General features: G+C 43.8%; 1 protein-coding gene across 1 annotated transcript in view; it reads right to left on the reverse strand.

Moving 5' to 3' along the window:
* LOC139025897 (uncharacterized) overlaps positions 1 to 12591 on the reverse strand; it is a 20919-nt gene extending 8328 nt beyond the window's left edge. Inside the window, exons 1-2 of the mRNA XM_070441152.1 lie at positions 12419 to 12591; positions 11190 to 11238 (exon numbers count right to left, since the gene is read on the reverse strand). The gene's annotated coding sequence lies outside the window, so the exon portion shown is untranslated. The remainder of the gene's footprint in view (positions 1 to 11189; positions 11239 to 12418) is intronic.
* Positions 12592 to 15325: the final 2734 nt, after the last annotated feature.

Raw genomic sequence — 15325 nt, forward strand, 5'->3', positions numbered from 1 at the left:
TCCTCCAGCTTTATCTCTACCATTATCTCTTCTCTCTCACACTCTCCTCTATCTTTTCCTCTAACCATTATCTCTTATCTCTCCTCTATCTTCACATCTAACCATTAATCTCTTCTCTCACTCTATCATTATCTCTAATCATATTATCTCTTATCTCTCACTCTCCTCTATTGTTACCTCTAACCATTATCTTTCTCTCACACTCTCTCTCTAACCATTATCTCTCCTATCTCTCACACTCTCCTCTATATTTTCCTCTAACCATTATCTCTCCTATCTCTCACACTAGCTTTTCCTCTAACCATTATCTCTCATATCTCTCCTCTATCTTTTCCTCTAACCATTCTCTCTCCTATCTCACCACTCTCCTCTACCTTTTCCTCTAACCATTATCTTTCTCTCTCTCACTCTCCTCTATCGCTACCTCTAACCATTGTCTTTCTCACACCTCCTCTATCGTTTCCTCTAACCATTATCTCTTTATCTCTCACTCTCCTCTATCGTTTCCTCTAACCATTATCTATTTATCTCTCACTCTCTCTATCGTTTCCTCTAACCATTATCTCTTATCTCTCACTCTCCTCTATCGTTTCCTCTAACCATTATCTCTTCTCTCTCACACACTCCTCTATATTTTCCTCTAACCATTATCTCTTTATCTCACACACTCCTCTATCGTTACCTCTAACCATTTCTCTTTATCTCTCACTCTCCTCTATCGTTACCTCTAACCATTATCTCTTTATCTCTCACTCTCTCTATCGTTTCCTCTAACCATTACTCTCTTCTCTCTCTCACACACTCCTCTTATTTTTCCTCTAACCATTATCTCTTTCTCTCACACTCTCTCTATCGTTACCTCTAACCATTATCTCTTTATCTCGCACTCTCCTCTATCTTTTCATCAAATCATTGTAAGAAAGGTTCAGCACATTATCAATCTGAAAGCAGCACACACTGTCTGTGGGCAGGGTCACAGAGCTGTATATATGTGTATGCACGTGTGTGTGTGTGTCTGTGGGCAGGGGTCACAGAGCTGTATATATGTGTGTGTGTGTGTGTGTCTGTGGGCAGGGTCACAGACCTGTATATATGTGTGTGTGTGTGTGTGTCTGTGGGCAGGGTCACAGAGCTGTTATATGTGTGTGCACGTGTATGCACGTGTGTGGTGTGTGTGTCTGTGGGCAGGGGTCACAGAGCTGTATATATGTGTGTGCACGTGTGTGTCTGTGTGTGTGTGTGTGTGTCTGTGGGCAGGGGTCACAGAGCTGTATATATGTGTGTGCACCGTGTGTGTCTGTGTGTGTGTGTGTGTCTGTGGGCAGGGGTCACAGAGCTGTATATATGTGTGTGCACGTGTGTGTCTGTGTGTGTGCACGTGTGTGCATGTATGTGTGCACGTGTGTGTGTGTGTGTGTGTGTGTGTGTGGTGTGTTGTGTGTGTGTGTGTGTGTGTGTGTGTGTGTGTGGTGTGTGTGTGTGTGTGTGTTTGTGTGTGTGTGTGTGTGTGTGTGTGTGTGTGTTCGTAGGCGCAGTGTAGATGATAATACAGTTGTTTACCAGAGATCTTCTGGGTAAGGGTTAATACAGTTGTTTACCAGAGATCTCTGGTAAGGGTTAATACAGGTTGTTTACCAGAGATCTCTGGGTAAGGGTTAATACAGTTGTTTCCAGAGATCTTCTGGGTAAGGGTTAATACAGTTGTTTACCAGAGATCTTCTGGGTAAGGGTTAATACAGTTGTTTACCAGAGATCTTCTGGGTAAGTCTATTGACAGGAAGTCTCTACCCAAAAAGAAGGAGACACACAACACATCTCCACCCGAGAATCCCCAAACACACAACACACACAAACACTCACACACACTAGAGACGGAGAGACAGGAAGGAAGAGAGGACAAGGGAACCCTCTAAACGAATCAACAAACACACTACTCTCGCCCACTCACACACACACACACAAACACACACACACACAGTCTTGTACAGTTTGTGGGGGGACACATTCAGTCTCATTTAAAATCCTATTTTCCATAACCTTAACCCTAAACTTAACCCAAAAACCTAACCTTAACCTTAACCCTAGCTCCTAACCCCAACCGTAATTCTAACCCTTAAAGTAATTCTAACTTCACCCTAAACCTCCCAGAAATAGCATTTGACCTTGCCCCCAGTTGGTCAAATTTTGGTGTATTTAACTATTCTTGTGGGGACTTCTGGTGAATAGTTAAAACACGTCCACACACACACACACACACACACACACACACACACACACACACACACACCACCCACACACACACACACACCACACACACACACACACACACAACACACACACACACACACACACACACACACACACACACTTGCTGCCGTATTTTCCTCAATTTCTCTTTCCTTCCTTCCCTCCCTCCCTTCTACATCTCTGTCTTGACAAGTCTGACAACTCCTATCCCCCTGTTTCAGTTCTTAAAGGCTCTGTGCAGTGCACATTCACTTTGTCCTGTATTTTATTTCATATTGTACAGCTGACGAATCTGTAAAAAAAAACACTATGAAAGTGTGAAAACCTTTGATCAGTAATGATTATAATTATAATAATAATAATAATAATAATTATAATTGTAATACGATTAACCAAAATGTTCGGTTAAATTATTTGAATTACATCTTGTCTGTTTTTTTCCCCGTGAGCTTCCATTTGAGTCATTTAGTAGACACTCTAATGCAGAGCAACTTACAGAAGCAATGAGGGCTAAGTGCCTTGCTGAAGGGCACATCGACAGATTTCCAACCTAGTCGGCTCGGGGATTCAAACCAGCGATCTTTCAACTACAGAAACGTCTAACACATCATTGTGATRTCTACAGCGCTGTTGACTGGTCTTCATTGACCTTGCGTAGGCTTAAACACTGGTATACACTGATTTATAAGGCCATATTGGGTAAAATGCCATTTTATCTCTGTTCTTTTTTAGTCAGGTCAGTAAATAAATATCAATTACGGTCCCATTCTGATTTGCTTCTAACATTACCAAGAATTAGAACAGGACATGGTAGAAATAGTTTTAGTTACTCAGCTCCGTGGTCCTGGAATTCTCTCCTGAACATTTTAAAATGTGATGATCTAGTTTCGTTGGTGGAGTTTAAACACTTGATCGATGTATATATCATAGAAGAGTGTAATTGTRTTTAGGKCAGCTGTTTTTAGTCAAGATGTTTGTGTTTTTAATGTAAAATGTTTTTCTTGTACTYTATGTGTGTTTATAGTTTTGTTTAATGTTGTGTTAGTGTATGTAAGTTGTTTTGTCTGAAACGTTGTTCCCCCTGCTGCTATTGGACCGGGTCTCTCTTGGAAAAGAGATGTTATCTCAATGAGAAAAAACCTATATAAATAAAAGGTAAAATTTAAATGTAAAAAATACAGGGCCAATGCTCTTAACCGCTAGGCTACCTGCCACCCTGCCGCCCTCAATGTGCCACCTGCCACCCTGCCACCCTCAATGTGCTACCTGCCCACCTCAATTGTGCTTACCTACCACTCCCTACGTCCCGATCGCCACCCTGCCACCCTCAATGTGCTACCTGCCACCCTGCCACCCTCAATGTTGCACCTACCACCTGCTGCCCTGCCACCCTCAATGTGCACATGCCACCCTGCCACCTCAATGTGCTACCTGCCACCCTGCCACCCTCAAAGTGCTACCTACCACCCTGCCACCCTCAATGTGCTACCTACCACCCTCAATGTGCTACCTGCCACCCTGCCACCCTCAATGTGCTATCTGCCACCCTCAATGTGCTACCTGCCACCCTGCCACCCTCAATGTGCTTACCTGTCACCCTCAATGCTGCTACCTGCCACCCTCAATGTTCTACCTGCCACCCTGCCACCCTGAATGTGCTACCTGCCACCCTCAATGTGCTTACCTGCCACCCTCAATGTGCTATCTGCACCCTCAATGTGCTACCTGCCACCATCAAGTGCTACCTGCCACCCTCAATGGTGCTACCTGTCACCCTCCACCCTCAATGTGCTACCTGCCACCCTGTCCACCCTCAAGTGCTACCTCACCCGCATGTGCTTCCTGCCACCCTCAATGTTCTACCTCCACCCTGCCCACCTCAATGTGCTACCTGCCACCCTCAAGTGCTACCTGCCACCCTGCCACCCTCATTGTGTACCTGCACCGTCAATGTGCTACCTGCCACCCTCAAGGTGCTACCTGCCACCCTCAATGTGCTACCTGCCACCCTCAATGTGCTACCTGCCACCCTCAATGTCTACCTGCCACCTGCCACCCTCAAGGTGCTACTGCCACCCTGCCACCTCAATGTGCTACCTACCACCCTGCCACCCTCAATGTGCTACCTGCCACCCTGCCACCCTCAATGTGCTTACCTGCCACCCTCAATGTGCTACCTGCCACCCCTCAATGTGCTACCTGCCACCCTCAATGTGCTACCTGCCACCCCAATGTCTACCTGCACCTTAATGAGCTAACTGCCACCCTTAATGAGCTACCTGCCACCCTCAATGTGCTACCTGCCACCCTCAATGTGTTACCTGCCACCCTGCCACCCTCAATGTGCTATCTGCCACCCTAAATGTGCTACTGCCACCCTCAATGTGCTACCTGCCACCTTGCCACCCTCAATGTGCTTCCTGCCACCCTCAATGTGCTACCTGCCACCCATGCCACCCTGAATGTGCTACTGCCACCCTCAATGTGCTACCTGCCACCCTCAATGTGCTACCTGCCACCCTCAATGTGACAACTGCCACCTCAATGTGCTACCTACCACCCTCAATGTGCTACCTACCACCCTCAATGTTACCTCCACCCTCAATGTGTACACTGCCACCCTCCATGTGCTACCTGCCAACCCTCAATGTGCTACCTGCCACCCTCAATGGCTCACCTGCCACCTCAATGTGCTACTGCCACCTCAGCTCTGCACCTCAATGTGCTACCTCCACCCTCAATGTGTACCTACCACCCTCAATGTGCTCCTACCACTCATACCTGCCACCCTCAATGTGCTACCTGCCACCCTCAATGTGCTACCTGCCACCCTCAATGTGTTACCTGCCACCCTCAATGTGCTACCTGCCACCGTCAATGTGCTACCTTGGCCACCCCAATGGCTACTGCCACCCTCAATGTGCTACCTGCCACCCTCAAATGTGTTACCTACCACCCTCAATGTTACCTGCCACCCTCAATGTGCTACCTTGCACCCCTCAATGTGCTACCTGCCACCCTCAATGTGCTACTGCCACCCTCAATGGCTACCTGCCACCCTGCCACCCTCAATGTGCTACCTACCACCCTCAATGTGTTACCTACCACCCTCAATGTGCTACCTACCACCCTCAATGTGTTACTGCCACCCTGCCACCCCAATGTGTTACCTGCCACCCTCAATGTGTTACCTGCCACCCTCAATGTGACCGCCACCCTGCCACCCTCAATGTTTACTACCACCCTCAATGTGCTACCTGCCACCCTCAATGTGCTAACCTGCCACCCTGCCACCCTCAATGGCTACCTACCACCCTGCCACCCTCAATGTGTTACCTGCCACCCTGCCACCCTCAATGTGCTACCTACCACCCTGCCACCCTCAATGTGCTACCTGCACCCTCAATGTGCTACCTGCCACCCTCAATGTGCTACCTACACCCTCAATGTGTTACCTACCACCCTGCCACCCTCAATGTTTACCACCACCCTACCACCCTCAATGTGCTACCTACCACCCTCAATGTGTTACCTACCACCCTCAATTGCTACCTACCACCCTCAATGGTTACCTACCACCCTGCCACCCTCAATGTGTTACCTACCACACTCAATGTGCTACCTGCCACCCTCAATGTGCTACCTACCACCCCAATGTGTTACCTACCACCCGCCGCCCTCAATGTGCTACCTGCCACCCTCAATGTGTTACCTGCCACCCTCAATGTGTTACCTACCACCCTCAATGTGTTACCTACCACCCTCAATGTGTTACCTACCACCCTCAATGGCTACCTGCCACCCCAATTGTTACCTGCACCCTGCCACCCTCAATGTGCTACCTGCCACCCTCAATGTGTTACCTGCCACCCTGCCACCCTCAATGTGTTACCTACCACCCTCAATGTCTACCTGCCACCCTCAATGTGCTACCGCCACCCTGCCACCCTCAATGTGCTACCTACCCCCTGCCACCCTCAAGTGCTACCTGCCCCTGCCACCCTCAAGTGTTACCTGCCACCCTCAATGTGTTACCTACCACCCTGCCACCCTGAATGTGTTACCTACCACCCTCAATGTCTACCTGCCACCTCAATGTGCTACCTGCCACCCTCAATGTGCTACCTACCACCCTCAATGTGTTACCTACCACCCTCAATGTGTTACCTACCACCCTCACGCTCAATGTTTACCTACCACCCTCAATGTGCTACCTGCCACCCTCAATGTGCTACCTGCCACCCTCAATGTGCTACCTACACCCTGCCGCCCTCAATGTGTTACCTGCCACCCTGCCACCTCAATGTGTTACCTACCACCCTACCACCCTCAATGTGCTACCTACCACCTCAATGTGTTACACCACCCTGCCCCTCCAATGTTACCTACCACCCTGCCACGCTCAATGTGCTACAAATCAGATCAAGTCATCGAACTGTGTGATTTTTTGTCCCTACTGAACACAGCCCAGACTATGAAGACGAAACAGCAGATTGATCACTTTTAGGTTCTGATTCATCTATCACACTATGGCCCAGTTACCTTTAGGTTCTGATTCACCTATCACTAGTGCTAAGCGATTAACCAAAATATTGTTTTTTAAACAAGTAATTGACCAATGTTGGTTCAATTATTTGAATTCTATTAAATTTTTTCCCCTGTGAGCTCAATGTGTCGTCTCTTTAGAGGTAAATCAGATCAAGCCCGAACTGTGTGATTTAGTAGGGAGTTGTCGTTTCTAACAGGCTTTGTGGTAATTAACTACAATGACCATAATCCATTGCGCACCTACTTGTCCGGTCTGTGTGGAGCAGACACGGAGAGGGAGAGGAGGGAGAGAGAGCAGCTGCTTCCAGGTATCTACCTGAAAATACATGATCTAAGTGATTGATAGTTGGTATTCAGCGATCATTAAAGTATGTCTTATTTACATTAAAGGACTACTAAAATAGGGATGTTGTCAGACAGCAGCTCTGTAGAGATGAGATGATGACTTGGTATGAAATAATAAAGTATATTAAAACATACTAAACATAATAAAACAAATGTAATATACAGAATAACTGAAATATTTTATTAAAGTAATATGAACACAGGCCTCCCGAGTGGCGCAGTGGTCTGAGGCGTCGCAGTGCTAAGCTAACAAACACCAAGCTGAGTCACTAGAGTCCAGGCTCTGTCGCAGCCGACCGCGACCGGGAGACCCATGGGGTGGCGCATGTCGTGGAAAATCGGTTCAAATATAACGCTTACAAGAACTTGTGAAATCAAATAGGRTTTTKATACAGAGTATAGCAAGCCTGGCGCACAATTGGCCCAGCGTCGTCCGGGTTAGGGGAGGGTTTGGTCGGCAGGGATGTCCTTGTCCCATCGCGCACTAGCGACTCCTGTGGCGGGCCGGGCGCAGTGCACGCTGACACGGTCGACAGGTGTAAACAGTGTTTCCTCCGACACATTGGTGCGGSTGGCTTCCGGGTTAAGTGGGCATTGTGTCAAGAAGCAGTGCTGCTTGTTTGGGTTGTGTTTCGGAGGACTCACGGCTGTTGACCTTCGCCTCTCCCGAGTCTGTACGGGAGTTGCAGCGATGAGACAAGACTGTAACTACCAATTGGATACCACAAAATTGGGGAGAAAAATGGGTATAAAAAAAGAAAAAAATACATTTATTTTTAAATGTGAATAAATGTTGGTTTATCAGCAGTAATGGACAGTCACTGCCATCATGGTACATGTATTAATTGTTTTATTCTGTAACAGCGTTCAACCCACATCATGCATTTAATGTTAAAAAAAAGAAACGTGATTTTTTTTCTCCCTTTTCACCCAAACGACCTCACAAAGCACAAATCAATCACTCAGTGTTATTTCCTGATAGTTGCTGGTTGATCTACACAGGACTTTCTAAACAGCAGTTTCAGGATCATCATCATCATGAGAGAGAGCGAGAGAGCGAGAGAGAGAGAGCGAGAGAGCGAGAGAGAGAGAGCGAGAGAGAGAGAGCTCACCAAGAATTCACAAAATGGTAGAAACACCAAATTGAGACGCTGCATGAGGAATTCTGCAAAAATATCCTCCGTGTACAACGTAGAACACCAAATAATGCATGCAGAGCAGAATTAGGCCGATACCCACTAATTATCAAAATCCAGAAAAGAGCCGTTAAATTCTACAACCACCTAAAAGGAAGTGATTCTCAAACCCTCCATAAAAAAAGCCATCACCTACAGAGAGATGAACCTGTAGAAGAGTCCCCTAAGCAAGCTGGTCCTGGGGCTCTGTTCATAAACACAAACAGACCCCACAGAYCCACAGGACAGCAACACAATTAGACCCAACCAAATCATGAGAAAACAAAAAGATAATTACTTGACACATTGGAAAGAATTAACAAAAAAACTGAGCAAACTAGAATGCTACTTGGCCCTAAACAGAGAGTACACAGTGGCAGAATACCTGACCACTGTGACTGACCCAAAGGAAAGCTTTGACTATGTACAGACTCAGTGAGCATAGCCTTGCTATTGAGAAAGGCCGCCGGTAAGGCAGACATTAAGGAATTAAAAGATACTGGCTCTCAAGAGAAGACAGGCTATGTGCACACTGCCCACAAAATGAGGTGGAAACTGAGCTGCACTTCCTAACCTCCTGCCAATGTATGACCATATTAGACACACAATATTCCCTCAGATTACACAGACCCACAAAGAATTAGAAACAAATCCAATTTTGATAAACTCCCCTATCTACTGGGTGAAATACCACAGTGTGACATCACAGCAGCAAGATATGTGACCTGTCTTGGCCACAGAAAGGTCAACACAGTGAATACAACTTTATATTTATGTTTTCTGTAAATTTTTATGTTAATTCCACTTTTGTTTATTAATTTATTTCACTTGCTTGGCAATGTTAAATTTTTCCCATCGCTAATAATTTCCCTTACATTGAAATTGAATTGAGAAGAAGAAAGAGAGAGAAAAGGGGAGGAAGAGAGAGATGTGGGGGGGGTTACGAGAGAGAGAGAGAGAGAGAGAGAGAGAGGTGGGTTTGAGAGAGAGAGGAGAGGGCGGGGTGAGAGAGGGAGAGAGAGGAGAGAGAAGGGAGCAAGAAGAGAGAGGAGGAGAGAGAGATATGAGAGAGAGGAGGAAAGAGGGAAAGTTAGGGAGGGGGTCGTTAGAGAGAAAGAGAGCGAGAAAGAAAGAATGGCTCAGGTAGTTATGTGTAGGTGAGGTGTGTAGGTTTATACGTACATGTTAACATGGGTGTAGCAGTAACAGTGTGAACAATACACATGAAACCTCACTATTAGCATAACATCTAGTGGAGGCGTAACGAGGTGATAACATTGTGGATTATGACTTGATGAAGCAGTAGGCCACTGACTGTACCAGCCGTGGTCCTCCACAGACGTGGTTCTACAACTTTTAAACACAGATTCAGAAAAGCCTCTCAGAGTACTGATCTAGGATCAGTTAATCATTTTAAAATATAATGACATATGATATGATTACGTGGACAGAGGGGGGAAACCTGATCCTAGATTCTCAGCACTCCTACTCTGATATGCTTGATATCATATGGCCTGGGTAATTAGGTGATCCAGACAATTAGTTCCGTAACGAAAGTTAGTTTTAATAGGTTTTGTAGGCAAAGTTGATTTTCATCAAATTGTGGATCATAAATCTATTGAACGGTGTGATGATGCCGAGGCGGGCGAAACAGGAGTGTGAAAGTATTCAAACGAAGAGAAGAAGAGAAACAGGAGTGTGAAAGTATTCAAACGAAGAGAAGAAGAGAAACAGGAGTGTGGGGGCAATGTTCTACTTTCCTCAGATAAATAGAGAATGTACAGAGGAGGGGGAAAGACTTGAACACAACTTTTCTCTCCCTTTATCTTTTCTCTCATCCTTCCATCACTAAGAAAATAACTGATAAAAAGAGCGAGGGAAAGAAAAGAGAGATGCGATCAACATTATCTTTACGGTAATGTTGTAATTATGGGGCTTGTAAACTCACTTGTGTTAATAACGTCGTGATTAAATAATGTGGGAGCGGCAGGTAGCCTGGTGGTTAGAGCGTTGGCCCAGTAACCGAACGGTTACTAGATCGAATCCCCTGAGCTGACAAGGTAAAAATCTGTCGTTCTGCCCCCTGAACAAGGCAGTTAAACCCACTGTTCCCGGGTAGGTCGTCATTGAAAATACGATAACTGACTTGCCTAGTTAATAAATAAAGGTAAAATAAAAAATAATACAAATTAAAGATCTATTACATTACAGTATGACACGAGGGCTTCAACGGCACAGAAAATATAACGGCATTTTAATAGCTTCATTTTATTGCCCAAATGTGTCTCTCTTCTCGAGCTACTATAACAGAAACAACTAGGAAATAAACGTTACGTATGTTAATCTACATTGGAAGAACATTCTATATCTTTCCACACGTTATGAACTGTATGTAGAACCAGTACGATCCAAACTAACAGAATCAATATGGAACGGACCAAAGCTAAAGATTAAAACTTTTGAAAATGTTTTGGTTGTACATTTCTGATAACTTTTTTATAATTTCAGCGAATATATATATATATATATTTATATATACTTCATATTTTTGCGGTCCAAGTCAGATGCTTGCCAGATACAAGTTAAACTACACATATTGTCTTTTGGAAATTAGAATTTTATCTCATTACATAAAATATTTGTAAAAATACTCAATGCAGATTGGATTGAATTCCTAAATGACTAATGAACTAAAGGTCATAAGGTCACGGTGAAGGTACAGCCTACGCAGAAATATAATATACCTGCCGTAATTAAGTAGCGGTTCAATTATTCGTAAATCATAGTCGGAATGTGTTGTTCGATCGGTCACTGCTAATAACAGTTTATTATACAGATAAATAAAAATCACTGATTAGTGAAAAGGGAACTTACTCTCGTCTCGGAGCTCTGGTCAAGGTTTGAACAGGTTCTCAGATGCCACCTGAAGATGGGGGGGGGGAAGTACGAAATATATATATATGTTTTATATTATCAAACTATTTTAATATGCATTTTTCAACCTGTGAATCGTTGGGAGAATAGTAAAATAAGATGTTTAAATCCAACAACAACCGGTTGTCTGACGTAAGGACTGGAATTGTGCAAGTTACCCCCCCCCCCAAAAAAATGACCAAATGTACCATTAAATGAATGAGTGAATTTTGAGGGATAATTTTGCAGAGTTTACATGGTATTACATACCAGCAGTGCCTCACAGCACACAATGACAAAACAAGATCATCAAGACGGCACATCAAATGGGACAAAAGACAGAAATACAACTTTTCAAACTAATATTATGATGCAATAATGGAACAAACAGCATCAACAGTCTAACAATAGAACTACATGGGAGATCCCAGCATGGACACCCGTAAAATAGACACCCGTGGACACCCGTAAAATAGACACCAGTGGACACCCGTAAAATAGACACCGGTTGGTGGACACCGTCAATAATAGCACCGGTGGACACCCGTAAAATAGACACCCGTGGACACCCGTAAAATAGACACCCGTGGACACCCGTAAAATAGACACCCGTGGACACCCGTAAAATCAGACGACGGTCTCTCCTCAGATGATGAATGAATCAGATATCTTTACTAGCCCGGGGACCTAAGAACATGTAGAGCATCACAGATAAACAGTAGCTGAATCACAAGGATATGTGTTAATGCAGATGCTTCGCCTGCGAGACTTTTTCTTTCTCCTCCACTACGTCTCGTTACGATTCGGCTGCAAGGCCTTTTTACAAGACAACTTAAATCTCCATTTAAATCAACAACAAAAAAATGTCCTTTTAAATCCTTTTGTCGTTGTTTTTCCAAAGTTACATGTGTGAAATGAACTGGTTTTGGCTATAGATCCGAACACAACAAGGCAGGTTGTCACCAGCATCTCATTGAAGAACTCTCTGTTTGTCTGACAATGAGACTAGCTGCAATGAGACTTTCCATTTACCTTTCAGTCATCTAGTTGACGCTCTTAGCTAGGTAAGACAACCAAATGTCAGTCATAGTCAGTACATGTTTTCAGCATTTGCAACCTCCATTTACACGTTAATTATAATGTCTCAACAATACGAAGAGGCTAAGAATACAAAAGAGATGCAGACTTACCATTCAAACCTTCATCACGATCACGTCAATGGTAACACACTGTACATACGGCATTGCTCTAGTGCATGTGTGTTGTGAGTGTGTCTGTGTGTGGTGCAGGTGTGTGTGTGTGTGTGTGTGTGTGAGAGAGAGAGAATGAGAGCAAGAGGAGAGAGCGAGAGGAGAGAGCGAGAGAGTCATAAGAGCGGTTATGGGCCGCTGTCGCTCTCTCGATTCCTCTGATCTCACCTCTGTGTGTGTGTTCTCTGATCTCTCACACACCTCGTCATCCTGGAAACAAAGTGACATTAACACACCGCAGAGCAGTGGCCCAGACCTTGAACACAGCTCTATCTCTCTCTCACACACACACTCTGTCCCTCACTCTCGCTCTGTCCCTCCCTCACTCTGTCTCTCGCTCTCACACTCTGTCCCTCACTCTCGCTCTGTCCCTCCCTCCCTCCATCTCTTACTCTCTATCTGTCTGTCTCTCTGTCTGTCCCTCACTCTCTCTCTGTCTGTCCGTCTCTCTGTCTGTCCGTCTCTCTGTCTGTCCGTCTCTCACTCTGTCCGTCTCTCACTCTGTCCGTCTCTCACTCTGTCCGTCTCTCACTCTGTCCGTCTCTCACTCTGTCCGTCTCTCTCTTTTCTGTTTTTCTGTGACCTTTACTTTTAAAATATATATATATATATATTTTTTTTAAATAAATACTCTTAAAAATACTCAAAGTAGTTGATATCATAACAGTAGGTCCAATGATGAAATGTCTCTCAATGAGTTCTAACATCAAAACAACTTTAGAAGCACTTAGACAATGAATCTTTCAGTCTGAGATGATGGTGATGATAATGAGGATGCTGCTGCTACTGATGATGATGAGGATGAAGAGTGACACAGTAAAACCGAGAGGCTGTCAATGACTGTGCACCGCTCAGGGGGGTGGTTTCGCACCGACGGGGACTGGGACACGGTGTGTATGTGGGGGTGTTTGGTTAGCGGAATTCACCTTGGCGGCAGGCTATTCTCTCAGACAGCAGCCAAAGAGACAAAAATACTTAAAGCTGAAATATGTAACTTTTTTTGGGGGGGGGTGAACCAAATTCACATAGAAACGTGAGTTATAGATCTGTTATTCTCATTGAAAACAAGTCTAAGAAGCGGTAGATCTGTTCTATGTGCACTATTTCTATGCTTCCGTTTAATTTTTCGCATCTTTTACTTTCGGTTTTGTACACCAGCTTCAAACAGATGAAAATACTATATTTTTGGTTATAGAAAATGGTACAATGATTCTCTACACTGTACTTGCAAATTTTGTCACATAAACTGAAATTAGGCAAACTATTAGAATTTTAGCAACCAGGAAATGGCGGACTGATTTCTGCATAGTGCATCTTTAAAAGTTGATATATACATGGTTTTAAAGTTGATATGTAAATGGTTTTAAAAGTTATGTAAATGGTTTTAAAGTTGATATGTAAATGGTTTTAAAGTTTAGAGTACATGGCTTTTAGCTGACACTTTATCCCGACTTGTCATGCGTGAATACCACAGGAGGTTGGTGGCAGCTTAATTGGGGAGGACGGGCTAGTGGTAATGACTGGAGCGGAATGGTATCAAATACATCAAACGTTACGGTTTCCATGGTGTTTGATGCCATTCCATTTGCTCCGTTTCGGTCATTACTATGAGCCGTCCTCCCCTCAGCAGCCTCCTGTGGTACATACATTTGCCGTATGGGTGGCCCGAGCGGCAATCGAACCCGCGACCCTTGGCATTGCAAGCGCCTTGCTCTAGTGTTTTTGTCAAGGGCCTAAGAAGACGACAGAGGTCACCCAGGTCACCTTCACTGAGAGACACAGAGACGGACATTTGTACATTTTAGGCTGTTTTCCAGAGCAGTTTTGTCAAATCTAAAGACTATTGAACCGTGTTGAGGAGTAGTGAACTGCATTACATGTAGCTTGGTGGTAGATGAATTCAATTCAAATATTGGTAGTATTTTCAGTAGTAACACTTTGTTTTGCCATTTAGCGGTGTAGCTAACTGCTGGAACAACAAACAAAATGTTTTATTATTGCTAAAAAAAAAATATATATATATATATATGGGTGAAATAAAATGTATTTTTCAGCATCAGACCAAATTTTCATGTAAAACAATAGTCTGTGTGTTTAACAGGGTACATCCTGTTAACACCTATTTTTTTTATTTGTAGTCTATGACATTTCACAAACTAGTTTGGATGTAGTGAACTACATTTCAAAGTAACTTTAGTTCAGTAAACTAGATTTTTATTAATGGTTGCATTAGTGTAGCTTAAAACTTCTTCAAGTKAAATTGGTAGCTTGGTAWAATATGATTTCAGAGTYRCTTCCCCAACAGTGGATTTCAATATATACGATTTAAGATAACTTAACCCGTAAAAACTCAAATATCCATAGGCCAATGTAATAGCGATATTTATGTCTAATAATTCTTAACTTCAATTGAGGTCTTTCAAAGAAAATATTTGATGGTGMGTGTATTTCTGTCCAGATCATTTCATAAAGCTTTATCGCCAGATAGAGGTTAAATTAAAATAAAGATACAAAATAATTCACCAACCTCACAGCATATTTATATATTTTTAAAATCGTACAATATTACTAGACAGGTCATCAAAAGTTTTTTTTTTTTTAACCAGTCAAATGATTGAAATGAATGATTAATAAATGTATGTGATAATGAAAATAATGAATAGATTGGATGTAAAGTCATTTAGGGGGTAACCTGGTAATCCTGGTAACCGTGGTAAATTGGGGTTGTCGACGGTAACATAAACCACAGGTTGACGGGCCTCTTTGTCTAAGTGTGGCTTTGGGAAATTTCTTACACACAAAGTCTGCCAGCACAGAACACACACGACTGCATCTACGTGACTGAAC

Source organism: Salvelinus sp. IW2-2015, unplaced genomic scaffold (genome assembly GCF_002910315.2).
Source record: "Salvelinus sp. IW2-2015 unplaced genomic scaffold, ASM291031v2 Un_scaffold3520, whole genome shotgun sequence".
Classification (NCBI taxonomy): domain Eukaryota; kingdom Metazoa; phylum Chordata; class Actinopteri; order Salmoniformes; family Salmonidae; genus Salvelinus; species Salvelinus sp. IW2-2015.